Source organism: Pinus tabuliformis, chromosome 9, assembly GCF_031772625.1.
Source record: "Pinus tabuliformis cultivar Carrire ecotype Pingquan chromosome 9, CPIR1, whole genome shotgun sequence".
NCBI lineage: Eukaryota > Viridiplantae > Streptophyta > Pinopsida > Pinales > Pinaceae > Pinus > Pinus tabuliformis.
Window position 1 is genome coordinate 678,027,838 of NC_142307.1, and position 22,365 is coordinate 678,050,202.

A 22,365-nucleotide genomic window follows, 5' to 3' on the forward strand; every position below is an offset into this window, starting at 1 on the left:
AGAACCACAATCTACTAGAGTCTTCTTACTGGAGTTCTACTAGGTTACTATTCCAAAAAGGATTGTTATCATTTCTCAAGGTGGGAGGTCTTTGGGTTGTACTCCAACACAAACTCTCTAATGCAATTTTTTAAGACAATTTTTTATGAATTATAATTATATGTATGTATATATGTGTGCATGCCTATATGTACTCCAAGTAACCAAGCACCCCATCCTCTAACCCGTAGAAAAAAGTAAGATATTCTTTAAAGCTCAAGGCCATTTAACAAAACTCAAAACCATTACAATACTATCCTTGATAGAAGTTAACCTATCACTTCAAAAAATTAAAATTTTGTGGAGAAAATAAAGTTCATTTTCTTAATTATCTAAAATAAAACCAATTAACATATTTCACAAAAATAAAATTCATTTTCTTAATTATCTAAAATAAAACCAACTAAAATACATTTATGTTCTATTCAAATTAACATATATTTATAATTAAAAAAATAACAAAATCAAAATAAAAATAAAGTTGAAAATTAATTGTATATTAAGAAGTTAATTCCATCACGTTATTATAATTATAATTTTAATTAATTTTTCTCTTGAGAGGGAAGGGAGAGGTAATATTGCTCTTTCACATATAGGGAATATCATTCTTTTAAATAATTTTTATTTGAAGTTAATTATTATATTGTTTTTATTTTTAGTTATCAAAATTATTTTTATTGTGAAATTTAATTTTGTTATTTATTTTAGAGTAATTTATTATTTATTTTTAAATTTTAAATTATATTTTAAAAGAACTAATTAAAATAGTATAATTAAATAATTAAATAATTATTTTAAAATATTTTTATATAATTTTTTGAGTTTAATTTATATTTTCTCAAAATTTTATCATATTCTAGTTAAAAATTCACTGTTCATGTAAGTTTTAGTTTCATTTTATCTTGAGGGAAATTAGATTTGTTGGTTAATATCCATACTTCTGATAATTCAAAGTAAAAGAAAATCATTATTGAGAAGCTATTAATATCTACCATAGACTAAACTATATAAAATAAAACAACTACCAATTGGTTAAACATGACATCAAGAGTCTAATGAAGTGATCAAGTCCATGTCTTAAGAACTTGTTCCAATTGGAGCAAGAGGGTTAAGTTCACACCAAAGATGGATTTCAAGGTGCAAGTTGGTCATCCAAACTAGCAAGAAAGGAGTGATGATATCATTGCACCAGCTTGATTTCATTAATAGAAGATATTATATCATTGTGGTATTTATGTTTCTCTTTCAAGACCCTGCCCAAAACAGTTTCCAGCTGCCGATGAAAAGTGATGGATTTAAAGTATTGGCTTTGTCTTCCCCTAGTATGTCCATTTCCATGAACCCAATTGGCTACCTCCACTTGGATTTAAAAAATAGAATAAGCTTGTCAATCACCAATATTCAAATCTTCAAGTTGACAAACTTCCTCATGTATTTCAAGGGGGGTGGTGGAGTGAAATCTAGATGCGGCATCTTGGGCATGGGCATGGGCATGCAACCTACCCTAACGACCCCTTCTCTTAGACCCCTAATGGAAACATATTTGTTGTCGAAGAATACAACACCAAATATGTTTTAATGAAACTATAATTTTTACCCACAACACCCAAACACCCCAAGGATTGATATTGATAAAACCATAAACAAACAAGAACTAGGGATCTCCATATTTCCAGAGCAATCGATGAAACTGAGAAGACGTTTGAGAAGGAATGGTAAATGAATGCCTTCTGGCAAAGGTCTAATAACCATCAAGGGAGACCAATGTTTATTTCACCACACACCCTAGTTGAGCTTGGGCCATAACAATCAAACATCCACCAACTGATAACGTAACCAAATAATGAAATGGGTAAGCCAAAGAGATTTGATAAATAGAAAATTGCCAATGTTGGCCATCCCTTCATATCTAAATCGATGATGATGTGATTTGGATGAATATTTGTTGGAACTAATCCAGGGCGAGAGAAGACCCAATGTTTAGGAGTTTTCCAACAAGACACCCAAGGATACCAACATTAGCAACACCCACAAGCATGTGAGGTCTCATTGAGGTATGCAATTGGATTGTAGAACCTATGTAAGTTGTGCAGGGAATCATGAAGATGGTATGCCTTCTTAACTTATGAAGTTACAATCCAAACTATTGCAAAGATTGTGTGTTACAAATATTCCCATTGCTTAAGCATACATATTCCTAACCTTTCCCATGTACAATTTCATGGTCATGAATTCTATATATGTTAAAAAATGTGCATATCCTACAAATTATACAAATAACTCATCCTTCGCTAGCCCTTCAATAGGTACGCATAAAGTAATTTGATAAGAAATAACAAAATTAAGGTTCCTTATTTATACATTAATCAAAACATACACATCAACCAAATGGGATACAATAAAAAAACTCATTTCAAACTTGAATTTCATCCATGATATTCGCTATGAAACTCAACATTACACATGAAAAAACACATATGAGACCAAAACCCCTATCGAACCCTCATATTCATATTGATTAGCAACATAGAACTAAATATAATACACAAGTCTAACAACAAAACTTGGACAACTCGTAATTAGTTAATATCTCTGGCCAATGCATAGAAATCAAACCCATACAATGCTTATACAGATATCAATCGAAAACTTGTCATCATATTACTTAATAGATGCATATTGTAAAGAATGGGATGGAGCATGTTTGGATAGAGTACTCAGATAGACACAAGAAAAACCTAGAGAAGCACTAGAATTAGAATTGAGAACAAACTTCAGAAACCTTAATTAACAACAATCATCCCTTTTATCGTGGAGGTTGCTCCGACCCTGCATTGGGAAATGTTTTCCATATTAGCCTTCCAACTCACCCTTGAACTAAGCCATTCTCACATGTTCCCTCCTCAAATATCTATCGCTCCATTCCAGGTTGAATCTTCCATCTTATCCCATGTCTAAATACCATGAAGTGTTGGAAGATACTCTAACAGCTATAGCACAAAATAGTTACTATGAATTCTTCCATTGAACATCCTTTCGTCAAGCCTCTACAAGGTATGTTGTGCAGAGACTTGTCAAACCTTTGCGTGGTATTATGTTCATGGTATCCCCTCTTTCTAGTGTAGTGATCCTATACTTCGAAAAAAAAAAAAAAATCCCCTAGGCCTCCTTCCACATCAAAAATGTCTTCTCCACCCCCTCTATGCCCCACCAGTCTCCCAACACTACTCGTGTCTTGTCCCCATTCCACTTGGTTGTTGTTCGATAGTGAGAGTAGTTTGGACTTGTACAATCTTTGCCTTGAATTTCAAGAACGAGTCCTTGGCTCAGTGCGCAATATCCTCAAACATGTTTACCAATTCTATTAAGTTATCAGTTGTGTCGACTTGTACCAAAGGATCTTGGAAAAATCGTTCATTTCTAGCTATGATATTATTCACTAATCTCTAGGTAGCAGCAAGGTCATTAATAACCTGTATATAACTTCCTCCTGTAGTTGGTCTACTTGATGTGTCAACTATTTTTTTTCCTTCCACTAGTTGATCTATTGTATCAATGTGGTATTTTATAACATTTCAGCATGAACCCTTGATGCTAATAGTGAGAACATACCACCTTGAATGGTTGCATTCTATTGCTGAGCATGGAAGATATTTACACTAAGATCCTTCAACTCAAAGCTATCTTGTAACGTTTTCCACAAATCGACCCCTAACTCATACAACTAAGTGTATTCCTTCTCCATCTTATGGCCATTGTTCATAGACTTTATTTCCTTTTGCTCCTTTTCTCTTCTCTCAAGCTCCTTGGGTGGGGTAATAGGTTGAATCTGTAATTTTAATTTTTCTCCTCACACCTCTAGGCCATGAACTACTTGTTCAATTTTATATAGCTTCTCCTCTAGCATAACATACACTATCATAGGCACACCAGGAATTTTGATGTACAAAACTTCAATAGCCCATCGAAGTGTCTTCTCCCTGGTTTCTATTTATTGTTTGGCCTCTTGTATTTGACCTTGTGCCTCTTACAATTCCTTATGCTCCATAGTCAACTAGAGCAAGTTTGCGGCTCTCAAATGTGCTCTCACTTGTATTTCTTAGGCAATAGAATGTTGTAAATAGTTAAGAAAAAACATAGATATTAGGTAAATAGCCAAATATACCTATGGCAAGACGCACTCATTGTTGCACTTTAGTTTCTACAAAATGCACTACAACTGGTGATAATGACATAGTGCATGGTTTTGAATATGCTAGAGAGGATTGCAACAATTTTGGTTGAATATCTTGTACCCAGTGTGTGTTAGTTTCCTGCATGACTTCTACTAGATTTCATGCACTAGATGCAAGCAGCATGTTTCTTGAGGCTTTTATCATTACTCATAGTTTTTCTAACTAATGTAATGCACGATCTTATTGTTCTTTCCATTATTTGTCTACCTTTCTAATAGCAATGATGAGGGGTGCAATCCCCTGCTAGGTTACTTCCTTCATTTGTGTCGCCAGTATTTCAATTTCATCTTCTAACATACTAGGGTATGTCAACTTGGTATCCTTCATCTTCTTTCTATCCCTAGATTGGTGGCTTGTTATGGGCCTCTTTTCTTTTTCTATCACTATGTCCACATGTCTTGAATCTTGTGGTGGCATGACTAGACATGGTTTTTTTTGTTCCTTCTGGCGAGGTTTTTGGTCGATTCTTCACCTGGGTTGTCACGTTCCCACTTGGTTGGTTATTGGTCTTAATAATGTTGGGCTCTATGTTTATCTCATAATGAATGTCTTTAGCATCTATATATGAGCCTGACACTATTGCATTTGGTATTAATGTCTCTGACACTAGCACTTTCAACTCCAATGGCTAGCCATTAAAAATCTCTAAAACATAGGCTTCATCAATTTTATGCCTACACTGCAACTAAGTTCCACCAAGGTCTGCTTTAGCCTAGACATATGTAGAGTGGGGATTGTCACGGAAGTGCTCCACTAGGCCATATGATAAGACAATATGAGATGGTACCCATGGTACCTTCTATATCACATGGGTGATAGCTTCTTTCCAAACATAAAAATGATATTACTATTTTTCTACTATTCTTTATTAGTAGTATACCATAAGCCTACAAACCTTGGTGCAATGAATTTGGTACTGTCAGGGTCGGGTAAGGTGGTACCTTTTGATAGATTCCACACAGTCAAAGCAATCATAATCAATAACCATGCATAATGAAAGTATGTGTTTATATCATACCTACACACCTATGCAGTCTTTCATGAATTGATTTAGTAGAAAAGTTTCCCACTTCATCTAGACACCTTCCACACACTTTGTAGTTGTGGAAAATGCCCTTGCTTGACATTGATCCTTGAGGTTTTCCATAATAGATTATAGGCCATCAATTTTCCAGTAAAACACACACCATATTCCTCAATACTCATTATCTCTACACCACATTTCCCATGTGTAACTTTGAATTTTTCTTCTACCTCCTTAGCCACATTATTTTCATTCCTCTTGTCAAATAGAGGCTTTGGGTCCTCTCCATCTGTTGGAATTATGCTAATTCTCATAATTAACTAAGTATTAATTTATATGGGCTCATTAAGCCATAAAAGCCATTTATGTACACAAATCAATAATAAGTTAATAAAAATGTTTACCTTGTCACTCCACCCAAAATGAGGAATGTCGAAGAGGTTGACGATTCCAAACTTCTCTAATCTTAAGGCCCTTTTTTGTACCTCAACTTCCACACACTTTCCTGGTTTCTCTACTATTTGCACATATAGCTAATGCACAAACTCTAGGAATTTCTTCAAGTCCTTAACATCATGATATTTATAATTTAACTTATCTACTAGATCCAACATCTCCCCTTCTTTGATAGTTCCTACTTGAATTTGGGCCATGACTAAATTGTACTTTGGTTCTTTCAAGATTGAGACTTTTGGAATAGAAATCTTTGGCTTGGATGCAACATGGGGACTAGGTACACTACCAATTTCCTTAGCTTTCACTTTCTTTGGGGTCGATGAAGATGCCATGATGAGAATGCTTTCAAAATGGAACAATCTTTATAAGTCATAAACTAAACAACGGTACACCTTTGGCTAACTATACTGCCTTGGATCTTCTTCTCTAGATTGGCTCTCTATGCTTTAAAAATGTGTGAGCTTGAAATCAAAATCAAAATAAATACTAATGAATTACATGCATGGTGCACATTTACAATTGCATTAACTTTTAGGCGATTGTGCCCACATTCCACCATCACTCTGTTGATCTCTGCATGCAATAATCTCTAGATGGGAACATCATTCATGGTTCGGGCTAGATCAGAAGTCATGTTAGAGTCTTTTCATACATAGCCTCCTATTTGGATAACATTTTTCTTTAATTAACTTAATTCCTTATTTTTTCACCAAGTTACATCACGTCCATTCCACATGGAGAGCACATGCTTTTTCCAGTGCTAGGTTTTGGACTTTTTCATTCTTTAGTATCGTACTAGTCGCTAGTTGTATTCCACTTTCCCAATCTATTTACGACACTATGCACTTCCTTGATTGGTGGTCTTCTTACTACATAGTGATCCCACTTGAGGTGCACAAGCCGTTCACTATGACAAGAAGGATCATAATTGGCAAGTCTATTGCGCTACTTATTTGTAGCCTCCTCTACATAACATGCGCTTGCAACCATAGATAGCATTATAAAATAATTATTTATATACATCTCATTGTTGAGTCACGGAGTGGTTGTCTTTGTACAATTTCAGCCTACTCCCATTTACATTTCCATTAAAGTTCTCATCGTTTAACCTTTCCAATTAAGCTTCCCCTACTTATGTGATATGGAAAACAACATAAGGTCCAAACTAATGCATTTGAAATGGCCTAGGGTGCTTCAAAAACTTGTTTTGATACATCAACACCCAATTGCCAGCTTGGAATTATTTTTTTGAATGTCGTGATCAAGCCATGCTTCTCTCTAGCATTTTGTGCTCACTACTAAAATATTTCTATAAAAGGGTCCTCCTCCAACTGAAATAGCCCCAACATCCTTTGCTCAACTTTGAAAGAATATGCTAGCCCTATAACTATATCAATCCATAGACTTGGCACTGTAAATTAAACCAACATAATTACATCCTGGCCATAGACCAATCCAAATGGTGTCTTCCCAGTAAGTTTCTTTAACATGGTTTGGTATTCCAAGAGAATAGTAGGAATTCTCAGGTCCTTATCATCCCTATTTGCATTGCAAATTTGGGTCAGTGCGGTCTCCAATATTTTGTTAAGGGATTCCACTATATCATTTTCTTGTGAATGATAACATGTACTCTTTTGATGATAGATTTGGAATTCCTCTATAATTACATCATTAATTATTTGGTTCCAAAAAATGGGTTCCTTTATTAGTCATCAAGACCTTTGGGAATCCAAATTTTGTGATTAAATTCTCAAATATAAATTTGGCAGTAGTATCTGCACTACAATTCTTGACCAGTGCTACTTCAACCCACCTAGTTAAGCGATTTATTGCAGTAATGATGTATCGTGTCCTACTCCTTGTTGGTGGATTAATTAGCCCTATGAAATCAATGAATCACTTTTCGAATGGTTGCAAGGCTATCCATTGGTTGAGTGTCATCTTTTCTCACCACAAAGGGTTTCCTACTCTTTGACATGTGTCACAACTATGACAAAATTCCTTTTCATCCTAGTGAATAGTCAACCACCATAAACTTACACACAAAACCTTTTGTGCAATTAATTTTCTTACATAATGTCCTCCAACTACACCTTCATGTCACTTCTACCGATATGGCTAGTCTCTCATGTCCCAGCACACATCACTAAAGTATACTAGTTTCTCCTAGTTTGTACAAACAATTTGTGATGAGATGGTATTCTGCAGCTTTGACAACTAGTTGTTTCTTCTGCACCATCGTATACTCCTATGGTGATAAATTGGATGATTTGACCATAGTGTTCATCTACCATGTCCACATGGAATAACTACATGTCTGGTAAGCTTTCATTGACATTCCTTTCCTCCTTGTCTAAACTTATGTGTGAAAACTGATATGGTCTAGCATTCAACTTGTCAAGCTTAATAATAACTTAAAAATCATACTGTTGGAATAGAAAGAACCACTGACATATTACCCCCCCCCCCCCCCCAACACTAGTTTGTTGATAAGGAATCTTAGTGTAGAATGGTCGATGTATAGCTTAAAGTGAAATCCCAATAGATAGTGTTTGAACATTTGAAGTGTGTACACCATGGTCAAAACCCCTATTGTTCATAGTAGTATAGTTGTGTTCAACCATAGAAAAAGTTTTACTAGAAAATGCAATAGGATGGTCTACCTTTGCTTCCCTTGGTTGTTCCAATATGATGTGTAATGCTATTGTTGAGACATCAACATGGACATGGAACTTTTCTCCTGTCAGGGAACACTAAAATTGGTGTTGATACCAGTTTTCTTTTATTTTATCTAAATATGGCTAGCATTCCTTGATCCCTTTGAACTTGACATCCTTTTTTTATAATATCTCCAATGGCATACTAAATTGGTAATATTTGTGCATAAACTTCTTGTAATACCTTATATTCCCTAGTGTTGTGTGAATTTGTCATGTTGACATTGGAGGGGGAAGGCTCATTATCACTCCAATATTAGTTAGGTCAACGAGTAGTCCTTGCTTACAAATTACATGTCGATGTAAAACCCCCATTAGTGAATAAAAAATAAACTTCTTCATATTAAGTGAAATTTATGTCTACGTTGATCTGGCACAAGCCAAAGAATTTTGACACACTTATATAGAAGGTTGAACATAGTCTATTCCTTGAGGTATGCCTCCAAGAATTTATGAATAAATTCTTCGAATGCTACTACAACTAAAAAAAATAATATATCAGATGTATTCTTTAATCTGAATGGCATGAACATATATTAAAATGAGCATCACTTTGTCACAACTATGGTCATGTGTCAGTCCTCCTTCGTAATTTTGATCTGGTGATACCCTAAGAACCCATCTTTGAATGAATAGACTTATTTTCCTCTGATTTTCTATAATACCTCATCTATAAATAGGGATTTTAATGGATCATGTATGCAATAATCATTCAACTTCCTTAAATTGACACATATATGGATTTTTCATTTCCTTTTCACCTACATGACCATGGGACACTAATCCAGTTTGACTTTTCAACAGGTTCAATGATACATGATTTTAACATCCTATTGAGTTCCTGGCTTATCTTATACTTATATATGGGATAAAGGCAATAAGTTCTTTGATGAATTTCCTTTGTGCCTAGCTTCAAAGTGACCTTCATTTCTCCTTGCTCACCCATAATTCCCTTCATCTTCACAAAAATTTTGGGGAACAAATCTTGATATCTGCATAATAGGTCAAAGATCTTCTCGAGAGTGGATTCATCCCATTAATCCTCAATCATTATGAACTTAGGGTTATCTTTAGTTCTAGTGTTTGTTTTGAACGCCTTAATAGGCTTGGTGTAATATGGCATAGTGGAGTCCAAATATATAGTCCATTTGCCTATATTTATTCCTTGAAATTTAGAATATTGATATCCTAAGGATCTTCTTCATCACCAATTTCTTCTGCAACCCCATAACACTATATCATCTTCATAGAATTTTTGAAATTATAGTGAAACATATCGAGTGGAACTTCTCTTGTCGTGGGCTCTGGTTTGGGTGTGAATATATTTTCTTAAATATAATACAAATCCTTATTTCTGAATGGATCTCCTAATTCAAACTGAAAATTTAATACAAATATTTATTCCATTTCCTATGTATATGTTGTGCCTCACCATAGCTCCAACTCAGTATACCAACTTTGTCATATGACATCCACCATTTGTACAAACTGGTGCACCCACTACACCTCTAGAATATCATCATCCTACATTTTATGGTGCACTTGTCCAACTGAGCGGTTGGAGACTCCTTGCCTCTATATTGTTCTACATACTCCCTAGAATCTAACCCAAACCTGGTTTATAATAGGTCCTTACATTGTTTCTAGGTCTCTATGCAAGCCTTATGTGTCACCCACAAATGCGGAGGAGTAGTCGTAAGAGCAACATTTAGAATGTAAAATCTTAACTAGTCTAGCACTTGTTCTTAAAAATCTTTTAGAAAAGTACTATGTATGCCAACACATCAAATTGAGGATGTTCCCTTACTTCCATTCTAACCCACGTCATCAACCAAGTAATTTGAGCACATACTCTAGTGGAAATCTCATGGAGGACTTGTATATAATTCTTTATTGCCTCATCTGAGTCCAAAGAACACGAGTTATTAATAATTCCCCAGCTCAATGCACCATCACCATTCGGGTTGACATAGTCATCACACTGAGTTGTAATGTTATAGACATTGTCGAGGTTGACTACGTCGAGGTCCTCTCTCGCAAGTTTGACATAGTTCTCCCCCTCTTTACAACCTAATGGCATAATAAATTTCATGTCCCTTGTTTCAAAAACCATTTGTCATTTTTTCAAATTGATAATAGCCTTGTTATCAAATGCCTAGTTAATGCCTATAAATGCTAGGTATGGGTCTATGTTATCGAAAATTTTAACCTCAAAGTCTACGAGACTCCTTAATTTATCAATGTTCACCTTTACATCTGCTAGTCATCCAATTGGGAATATCCTATATTTATTGGCAAGACACAATTGGATTGATGACCATATGAGCTTGGGCTTGCCCATAAATTCCTAACTTTTCTTTGGAAAGATATTAACATTAAACCCAATTCTAGGATGGTATTATCCATATCATAGTCAAATATCTAAGCATTGAATCAAAATTGTTTATTAGTGAACCTTCAACACATCACTTGCCTCACTGTCTTTAGAGGGACATATGAAGAATTAACTCCCTCACCTTGCGCACCATGTCCATTAGTTTATTTTTCCCAATGGTCAATCATCTTGTATATCCTCTCAATTGTCTACTCATTTATAATCAAATTTAAGCAACTTCTTAAGAAATTATGAATAGGAATTACCTCAGCTGATATCATCCCTTGTGGCTACCTCGTCGAGCTTAATGCTCTACACTCTGCAAATAAAAATTCCCTTCTTGCTTCCTTGTATATTTGATTATCCCTAGTTGGGTCAAATATTGGAGTTTGTTTGAGAGTTTTATGATCCCACTAATGAGGCTGCTCTATTGGCTTCATCATATCCTATCGTAGTCCCACCTCTGGTCACTTCGCACACTTGGCGACAATCCTGTCGAGGCCCCACGGAAACCATTTACACATTTGTCCCTCTCTTCTCCTACCACTTTTCCTATAATAATGGGAAATCTTCTGTCACATGGTCCAGTTATTTTCAAGATGCATACTTATTGCAAGGATTCATACAATCTCTCATTTTCTGTAGTTGATACTTCACCCCTAGATTGATATAATGATATTGGATTTTATGATGCTATAGAATGGTGCTCAACTCCTTATTTTTCCATTCTTCAATAATATTCAACAAAATTCACTTGTATTTGTTCAATATTTTCATATCCTCCTCTGCATCCATTTTTACCACATTCAACATGATTATCTCCTCCTGGTTTGAGATTTCTATAGGGGTTTCTAGAGCCTTCCTTTTAGGGGAAATTTTGGCTTAAGTATCGACCACATTTGATTCTAAATTCATAAGGTATTTTAGAAGCTCTATATCCTCGTCCTAATTTTTAAGCACTGAATACTTGTTTCTTGTTGGAATTGAGGTTGCCTTCAGTTGTGCAAATTGATTTCTAGGATTTATTCTTCTAGTTGCAACTTTTTGAAATCCATCAAAGTGAGTTTTTTGTTTTCTTTTTGCACTTCTTCTTGACATAGTAGGAAATATCCAAATAAATGATCATACCAGTGGCATCTCTAGCACCAAAAATAAACATGTTCATAATTCAAAGGTTAACATCAATCTTCATCTTGGTAGGATATTTCTATATATTCTAGAAAAGGCTTTGATATATTCATGTATACACATATTTTATTAAATGATGTATACCTCTCACATTTTCTGACCTCCTAGACATTAATAAAGGATCCAATCAAGTTTTCAATTCCCTCTAGAATATTTGGGTCCCAAAATTATTTGGAAAGAGAAAAAAGTCTCACTCACACAAGTGATGCTAAAAATTGTTCCTTTCTAGGGTTATAGCCTTCGCCCCAAAATATCATAAATAGATATGCATTGTTGTAAAATTAAGGGCCCTATTCAAATAATCGGGCCCTATGTTCCAAATTGGTGAAGATTATTGTAAAGAATCCTTTGGCCCCTAGTTCCAAATCAATGTGGCCTCTTGGCTACCACTTATTTTAGATCCGTTTTAACAAGTCCTTCTATGAAGGCCATATCCCAATAAAATTACAAATGAGGGTGTGATCTTTCATATGTTGTCTTTATCCTTCAATTTTATTGGGTCAAAGTTCATATTTGGGGTTTGTTGCTACTATGGGAAAACATCTATTTTTTAATCAAGATTGTTATTGCACTCCAAGAATTATATTTTCTCATGTGTCTTCTTCTCCATGTGAAGTTTTGGATCCTCTCTCGCCAAATTGGTTTTCCCTACTCACAATGTTTTTGTAGCAGGGGCTCATTCCCCTACCCACATGGGCACTTATAGATGAAATTAAATGTGCCTATAGCATTGGTATCCAAATCGAAAACATCTCCTTGTTGGGTGACACCGTGTTAAAAAAAAATTGTTAATATAAAGTATTTTTAAAATTTTTAGTAAATAATGTATTTATTATTAAAAATAAATAAAATGAAAAATATAATAAAAGAAAAACTATTTCAGAGCATTAGAAGATTAAAAAATGGAAAAATATAAGAAATAAAAACTATAAAATATATAATCTTAAGTTAAATTCATAATAAGAATCAAGTCACAATTTAAAAGTAATGAACTCATATAAAATAAAAGTCATCAAAATTAATTTATAATAAAAATTATAAAATATGATAGTGTTGATGGTGTTGGATACCGCCAAGATACAATGGGTCTCCCTGATGTGAAGTCCTAATTAGACCCCACACTATTTGGAGTATGAGCCCCATTCGGAGAATCGCCTCGGCCACCATAACTCAAAGGTTTTCCTTAGCTGCAATGAATAACATAAGAGAGTGTACACATAAACTTTGAAGTCGGCAAGTAAGTTGACACCATGAAACACCAATTACAATGTGTAAAGTGACGCTTTCATGAGAGAGAAGTAAAGAGTGAGTCTCTAGGAGAAAAGTAATAGTACTATCCTAAGAGAGGCACATGAGAGCAAGGAAAGATCTATTATTGATCTAGCGAAATAGTTCACATAAACACTATGATAATTAAATAAAATACAACACACATTCAACAAGATAAGCACCAAAGCCAATGAAGTATTTAAATTTATTTATTATGTATGAACATAACATATACCAAAAACATCTAAAATGTAGTATTATAACATTCACGATACATGCATGAAAGTGTATTGGCTCAATGAGCTTCTGATTATTAAGTGAAATATCCAAGTACATAGTTACAATGGTGAGCCACTAGCTCCAATAATGGAACACTAAGTCATTTGTTGCTTCTCCAAGGAATGATATTCTCTCCTATGCTCAGCTAGAGAACCCAAGGCTAGCTTGCAAAAGTATAAGCCTCCCAAAGCCCTTTACTTGAGTTATGAGATTTCTTTTATAACAAGAGGAATGACCTCTCATCTCTCCTTATGACTCTTGAGCTACCCTCATGACTCTTGGAATCCTAAATGACCTTTGAACTTATATTGACTCTTTGGTCTACATGTGATTTTTCATATTCCACATGTGCCTCTTGGACTTCCACACCTTTATATTTTTTCATTTTCCTTTTGATAATACAGAACTACATATTACCTCACATGGCAAGACACGTGGACACATATGACATTGTGATGACACTTGTACAAGTCATGACTTGGCTTGATGACATGGAACTTCATGATGATGTGGAAATGCCAAGTTGCTCTTCTTATTGTTTTGTCTTGCATTCTTGATGATAGATCTTATTTGTAATTCATCTTCACCCTCCAAATGGTGTTGGGTTGGTATTAGGACCTTTTGAGTCTTCATGAAATGTCTTCATTCTTTCATGGTCCAGGATCTCTTCATGTCTTAATGATGGTTTTTCTTTGTTCTTCTTCTCTGCAAGTGGCTTTTTATTCCTTATCTTTACATATTTCTTAATTATCATCTTTCCATGTTGATGTGACACACCTTCCAGTGAAGGTCACTCATGATAAGCAAATATTAGTCCTAAAAACATATATCCTACTCCTACTTTTCTCATGGAATAAGTTTCTTGTGATTGGCTAGTGTAAGGACTGGGGAGGAAGGGCTTATTGAGGATTGTGCAGTTAAGCTCAGCAATAGTTGAGGGAAGGCACCACTATCAACTAGAGTTGCACAATGTGTTATAAGGAGGTACTCTTTAGGGTCCAGTGCATTGATCAAGTGAAAGAGACAACGTGATGAGCTTGCTGACTAAAATTGTGCCATGCCTAGGGCTCAAGGGAGAGGAAAGAAATGATAGAACAGTTTAGCTTTATAATGACTAAGGGAATGCCACACTATGCACTAGAACTGCAACATGTAGTAGGGAGGAAGGGAAAGACTTAGTGTCTGCACAGTGAGGGAGTCTAGTGTAAAAGGATTAATGTCTTGCTAACTAAAACTGTGACATGCATTATGACTAAGAGGAAGGCTTAAGGAAGAGCGCAATTTTTTCAGTAGTGATCTAGCAATGGTTGCACTTTCCAGTATAAATGTGGCATGCACTAGGGAAACAAGCATAACAAGGCATGGTGCAGTGAGGGCTTCTTGTTAGTAGAGGAGGTGAGACTAGTTAACGGAACTATGACATGCGCAATTCTTAAGGGAAAACTTATATACTAGCGTAGTTGAGGGTTACAGCGGCTCAAAAATGGGTTGAATCTCCACTATAAATATTACATGCGCTCAAGAAGGTTCACTAGAAGAGGATATTGTGTAGTTGGTTGAAGAAGGCAACAAAAGATCCAATCACTTTTCCAGGAGGGTTCTCACTGCATTGTGAAGGGAAGAGGGCCTTTGAATTATGCAGTCTGATTTTTCAAGGGGTTGGAGGAGGTCCTTGTTGTTAGCTAAAAGTTACCCATGTACTATGCAAGGTAGAACTAATCAAGGCTTAGTGCAATGAGTTAGTACAAGAAATAAGGATTAGGTGACTATGCTTTGAAGGTTCTCAATGTGCAACGATAGGAGTTGAACTTGAAGAGGACTCAACACAAAAATATAGGAGGGAAAGATATCTTCAATGAGTCTCATGAATAATAAATTCTCATCAAATAACACGAGGATTAATTCCTTCACAATTTTTAGTGGCAGGAGGACCAAGATGAGCTCCAAGTTAATGGCTAAGTGTGAGACTAGTTGAGTAAGGGAGTGAAAAGCATCCGAACAAGACTCAAGCATAGATCACACACATAAATGAAATCAATACAAGTCATGGGAATACACATGAATCATACTGAACAATTTCGCCTTGAAACGACAACAAAGTGTTGGACATTTGATGGTATGTAGGTGGTTGGTTGTGTAAGCGTTGGCATTGATGTCAAACAAGGCTCAGCCTAATGATTTGGCTTCATGCCTTGGTGTTTGTGATTCCATTTTTGCAAATACTTTGGAAACCTCCTCGAGGTATCATATGGGCTCAAAGATCCATCTGATTCCATCCATTAGATAGTGCTCAAAATAAGCTTTCCAATGGTATGTGAAAGTCCCAGAATGGACTTCTGGATAAAAAGTTAGAGCCAGTTGAAGTTCTGTCTCTCCAAACCAAAAGACAAAGGAAAATGGTTTGGTGTACTTCTGACACGTGTCCAATTGGAGGTCCCAGAATATTTCACATCGAAGTTTGGAGGTTGTAAGAAGTAGCACACAGGGATTGCAAATCATCAGTCAACGATTAGCGACATCGCATGTCGGAGGTCTCGGTATATCGACAATCAAAGGACTCCAAGGTGTGGTGAAAACAACTAAGGAATTTTCTAATTAGTGATTTACAATCTCACAAGTTGAAGGTCCTGACATATCGGAAATTGGAGGAATCCATGGTGTGGTGCAATAGCTAAGGAAATTTGTCGATTAACGAACGTTGATTGAGTTAAATAAGCAGGGAATGTGCATCCTTTGTTAAATCATCGGGAGAGCCAAAGAGAAATTTACAAAGGAATTTCATGAAAAATAAGGGTAGGCAAGGTTCCTTTGTCTCTCCTCCAAGAAAGACACGTGGAGGCATCCGGTTGGCTCTGATAACGAAAGATGGCAATCACAGATGAGTTCCGATGTGGACACATGGTAGGATCTGATTGGTTCTGATAATGCAAAGTGGTTGTTGACGTCAGCATGATGTGGCGGTATGGAGGGACACGTGGCAAGATTTTTTGGTGTTTTGAGGTGGCCTAAATGGCCACATTCAGATGACACGTGTCACTACTCAGAATATGCCACGTGGTTGTGATGACATCACATCAGCAATCGACAATCAGAGGTTTTCAATGGTTGGCACTTTGGCCACAATGGGGAATCACTAATTTGAGGGCTAGTAGGTGGTCATGAAGTCTTAAGGAACCAAAGGCTAGGGCTTAGCAGAGGAGCCTATCGGTAATCAACGATTTATAGTTGCTAGCATAAGGTACAATAGGTAGAAATCTCTAATAAAAGGGCTTCATTGGTATTAAGTGCCCTATTTGAAATAAACATGAAACCAAAGGAAAAGGGGATAACAAAGGAAATATAGCCCCTGTCAAGGGTCTAGAGGTATTAGCACCTTGAGGTTGAGCCCTCGATCACCACTCTCGGTCTTATGAAGGAACTTCCATAAGGGTCGAATCAAAAGGGGTTAGACATAATCAAAGGTCAATAATCGACTATTTTGTAGTGTTACACCCTTACACAGCACTGCGACAAAAAGCTTTGATATGATTGTACATGGAGCCTTTAAATATGTATGAATTGGAAGTTATGGTATTGAATGCAGAACAGTAAGGTTGAAGGCTGAAGACTTCCTGTGCATGCATTATAAATATAAATGAAGAGTAGATACTCCATGAGGATGTACAGCTAGATCTTTGTGAGCCTTAAATATGCATAGGGAGTTTCTGTGAAATGTGTAAGGGGACTGAAATTAAATACACAGAATGGAGAGTCAGCAATGTGATAGATAAGTGATCATCGACCATTCTTATGATTTTAATGTAGTGACAGAACTTGAGAAAGCGTGAAACAACAAAAGAATGGCGTGTCATGCCAGGGGTACATGTTTGGGCAGAGTTTACGGGGACAATGGCTACATTGAGACAAGTGCATCACTGGAACAAAACTAAGATCCCCCATTTAGAAGTGGGGTAGAGTGAGCATATGGGTGAGAGAGTAGAGCAGTGAGTGAGTGCATCTAAGTAGCATGTTGCAAGGGTAGTGTTGTGGTGAAAAAGGTGGAGAGCCATGAGCAGAGATAGAAGAGCACAGAAAAAGGGTTGTAAGCAGCAAGAGGAGGACTTCCACAAAGTGTTCAAAAAGAAGAGTGCAGAAGTTGAATCTACAAGACAACCATTAGTTGGTATTTTACTTGTAATTTGTAAGCCTCCTTTTTTCAGTTTGAAAATTGTATGAAATAGTAGAACAGTGGGAGTGGGAGGTTGGTGCCTGTATATTTAAGAAGTTGGTGCCTCTTGGAAAGTTGATTTATGCTAAATAAAGGGGTTCGTTGCCTCTAGTGAGTGGTTTCACACAAACAAACGTATGTAATTAATTTGGTGTTTAATTTATATCATAAAACAAACAAAAAAATTGGTGGTTTTTTCCCTCTGGTTTTCCACGTGAAAACACTATGTCAAATGTGTGTTTCTCATGAAATTGTCATTTGAGTGTGTGTGTTTGAAAGATTATTAATTTACTGCTTCATGAATGAATTCTATCACATATGAAAGAGCATAAGAAGGAACTATATGCATAGTAAGAACAAAAAAATAACAATTTCTTAAATTATTGATTCACACCCCCCCCTGAGCCATTCCTTATTCCAACATTTGGTATCAGAGGAAATTTCCTTCAGTAACAGTTTAAACACTAGAAGGTAGATCAACAAGGAATTATGAATGGGAAAGCGAGTCAAGAAGTTTACTCAAGTAGGGTATCAGTCTTTGATGGAGCCAACTATGCCTTTTGGAAAGTAATAATGGAGGCATATCTTATGCCCCTGGGGGTAGATGTCTGGACCTCAGTACCAGTAAATTAGAATGTCCTTGATATTCACCCTACAGATGCAGATGTCAAGAAATGGTATCTGAGAAATGGTAAAGCCAAGCATGTTATTCTTGTTGGTCTTAGTCAGTTAGAACTTGTGAAAGTTATGCATTGTAAGTCTGCTTATGAAATGTGGGAGAAGCTTAACCGGTTTCATGAAGGAGATGAAAAATTCAAGCAAATGAAACTTCAGACTTTCAGAATGAGGTTTGAAAGCTTGACTATGACTAAGAATGAAAGCATAGCATAATAATTCCTCAGAGTTGATGAAGTGGTTAACATGATTAGAGGACTTGGTGAAGAATTCAAGGAATAAATGATCATTCAAAAAGTACTGATATATATACCCATCAGATTTAATGCCAAAATCTTAGCTATTGAACAAAATGCTAACTTAAAGGATCTCAAGATGGATCAGCTACATGGTACTCTCAAATCCTATGATATGAGAGTAGGAATGGATAAATCTGAATCAAAGGAAGCAACCTTCAGAGTATCTGATAAGGGCATGTAGCACAAAGTTCATCAGGACTGCTCTATAAGTGAATATGATCAAGATCTAGCTCAACTAGACAGAAAATTGAATCGTGGCTCAGGTAAATACAAAGGGAAGTTCCCTTTAAGCATTTTGACTGTGGAAGAGTTGGACATTTCTCTTCCAAGTTCCCTTACAAAGAAAAGATTTAAAGAGAAAAATATCTAAAATTTATAAATAAGTCTCAGATGTATCAGAAAAGGAAACCCTACAAGAAGAAGGGGTTCTATTCCAAAGAGGATAGCTCAGCACTGGAATCAAACAGTGAGGACTCATTAGAATATGAGTCAAATAAGTATCTTCTTATGGCCCTTGAAACACACTCCAAGAAATAGAGTATTATGGACTCTGAAGAGGAAGGAGTGGTATACCTTGAAGGAGAACTCATCAGTGCCCTTAATGAGTTGAAGAAAGCAAGGAAGAAAAATAAGCAGTTAATGAAGAAGTTGCAATGTGCAGAAGAAGGAATGTATAACTCTGATAATGAGGAGTTTTCCTATCAGAATGAAAAGCTTGAAGAAGCTATCAAGAGAGAGGACAATTTAGCTCTTCTGCTAAAAGGAGAACAAGGAAATCGTGAAAGACTGGAAGAGGAGAACAAGCAGCTGAAATAGGAGCTGCTCAAGCTGAAAAGGAAAAAGACCTCAAAAATATGCAAAGATGATTTTCTATCTTTGAAGGTTGGACTAGAGGAGGCCAAATGAAAGGAAGAGGTGCTTCAAGATATGATTCAATATTGGGAAGAAAATTTTCAGTGTCTTGAAGAAGAGATTTTCTCCATAAGAACTGACCTTGAGAGGGCAAAGACTGAGAAGGGTCTAAATGAGAAATTTGTTGAAGGGTCTAGAAGACTAAATCAGATTCTAAGTTGTCAAAGGCCCTCAGGAATCAGAACTGGACTGGGGTACTCTAAGGAACAAGAATATTCTCTTAGGAATAAGAAGATAAAATACAGGTCCACATGACTTGAAGAACCACATAGTCATAGGAGAATCATCATGAAAGAATTCATTAAGACAAAAGAGCAGTCATACAAAGAGGAGATCGTTAATGGAGGACAAACCAAATAGTCAGTTGACCAAGGTATTTTTCTGCTAAATCACATAATTATTTTAACAATAGGCATGCCTACCTATTTGATGGTCATTGCTATAAGTGTCATATATTTGGACTAGAAGTGTCAAAGTTGAAAGAGATGAAAATCTCAAATTTAATAGACACTCGATTGCTAAGTCTCAAGATTCCTCTCTTGGGAATCGTAATGTCTTCTCACCCCTACAAAGTGAAGTTAAATGATTTAAATGTAATAATTTAAGGCACAAGGCCAGTGAGTGTAGAAGCAGGTTTGAATACCTGTCTAAATCTCAAAATGGAAGATAGACACATATCCAAAAGGATAAAGGATTCTGGAAACTAAAGACCAAAAAGAGCATGCCATGTGGACTCACCTTATCAATGCATGATAAAGAAAACAAATGGTATGTGGATAGTGGTTATTCCAAACACATGACTAGGGCAAAAAGCAAGTTTCTGTCACTGAAAGAGAAAGAGAGAGGAGGCGATGTCACTTTTGGAAACAACGTTCCAGCAAGAATCAAGGGAAAAGAAGTGGTTAGTCTTGATCAAAAGATAGAAGCAAAGAATGTGGTGTATGTGGAAAGCCTCAAACACAATATGATCACTGTTATCCAGTTGTGCGACAATGGCTATGATGTGACCTTCCAATCAAGAGACTGTGAGATCTGTGATATAAAGGATGGAAAACTAGTGGGAAAGGAAATCAGGACTCACAATAACATATATGTGTTTTATGACTCAAGGGTCAGTTGTTACTTGAGCAAAACAAGTGAAGAATGGTTGTAGCATAAGAGGCTCGGGCACATGAATTTTGAAATCTTGATAAAGATAAGAAATATAGGTGCAGTAAAAGGATTACCTAGATTATCAAGGCATGATAACACCATCTGCAAGTCATGTCAGTTTGGTAATTAGACTAGGACTCATTTCAAATCCAAATAATTCTTCTCACCCAGACCTCTGAAGCTTATTCAAATAGATATCTCTGGCCCAACTAGAGAAAAAACATAAAAAAGAGAGATGTATTTCTTACTGTTCAGTGATGATTTCACCAGGGCTAATTGGATTCTCCTCTTAAAATAAAATTCAGAAGCATTTGAACACTTCAAGAAGTTTAAGGCTCAGGTAGAGAATGAGAAAGATTTGAATATAAAATGCTTAAGATCAGACAGGGGGGGAAAGTTTGCCTCAAGAGAGTTTGAGGAATTCTGTGAAGAGAAAGGCATTGGAAGGTTGTACTCAGTGGCTAGATCTCCTCAAAAAAATGTAGTGGATAGGAAGAATAGAACAATCCAGGAGATGGCTAGAGAGATGTTAGATGAAGCAGGAGTATCTCAGCACTTCTGGGGAGAAGTATCCCAAGCAGCAATATAATTGTCAAACAAAACTCATCCTAGGACTTACAGTGACAAAACTCCCTATGATTTATGGAAGGGAAGACTTGTATTAGTTAGGAACCTCAAGGTGTTTAGGAGCAAGTGCCTTACTAAAAGAAATGAAAAGAACCTTGGGAAGTTTAACTCACGTGTTGATGAAGGAATATTTCTTGGATACTATATTGGAAGTAAAGGGTATAGATGCTACAACAAGAGAACAAGGAAGATAGAAGATTGCATTGACATAGTATTTGATGAAGTAGGTTCACAACATGTACCCTCTAAAAGTAATTTAAACACAGATGATGAAGAAAGTTCAGATTTGAGGGCCACCCATATGAATGAAACAAATTCATACAATGAAGGTGAGGAAGCAGGCACATCTTCAAGGCCAAAAACACCCTTCAGGTATGTCCAGAAGGAACAACCTGAGAGTCAGATTCTTGGAGATCAAAGACAGGGTGTCCAGACTAGAAGGAAACATGTGGTAAGTACAAATCATGCAAATTTTTCTCTACTATCATAGATAGAACCCAAGAACCTTTGTCAAGAAAATGAAGATAAGTTCTGGGTGAAATCCATGAATGAAGAGCTAGGCCAGATTGAAAAGAACGACACATGGGAGCTTATTCCAAGGCTAAAAGAGAAAAATGTTATTGGAACCAAGTGGGATTTCAAGAACAAACTGAATGAAAAGGGTTAAGTAATTAGGAAAAATCTTGCTTGGTTTGCAAAGGGTATGCCCAGATAGAAGGGGTACACTTTGAAGAAAACTTATCACCAGTAGGCCAACTAGAAGCCATAATAATCTTTCTTTCTCTTTCCATTCATAAAAACATCAAAGTATATTAGATGCATGTGAAGTCTGCCTTTCTCAATGGAGATTTAGAAGAGGAGGTTTACATTGAGTAGTCTGAAGATTTTTTCTCTCCTCTGATGAAGGGCTTG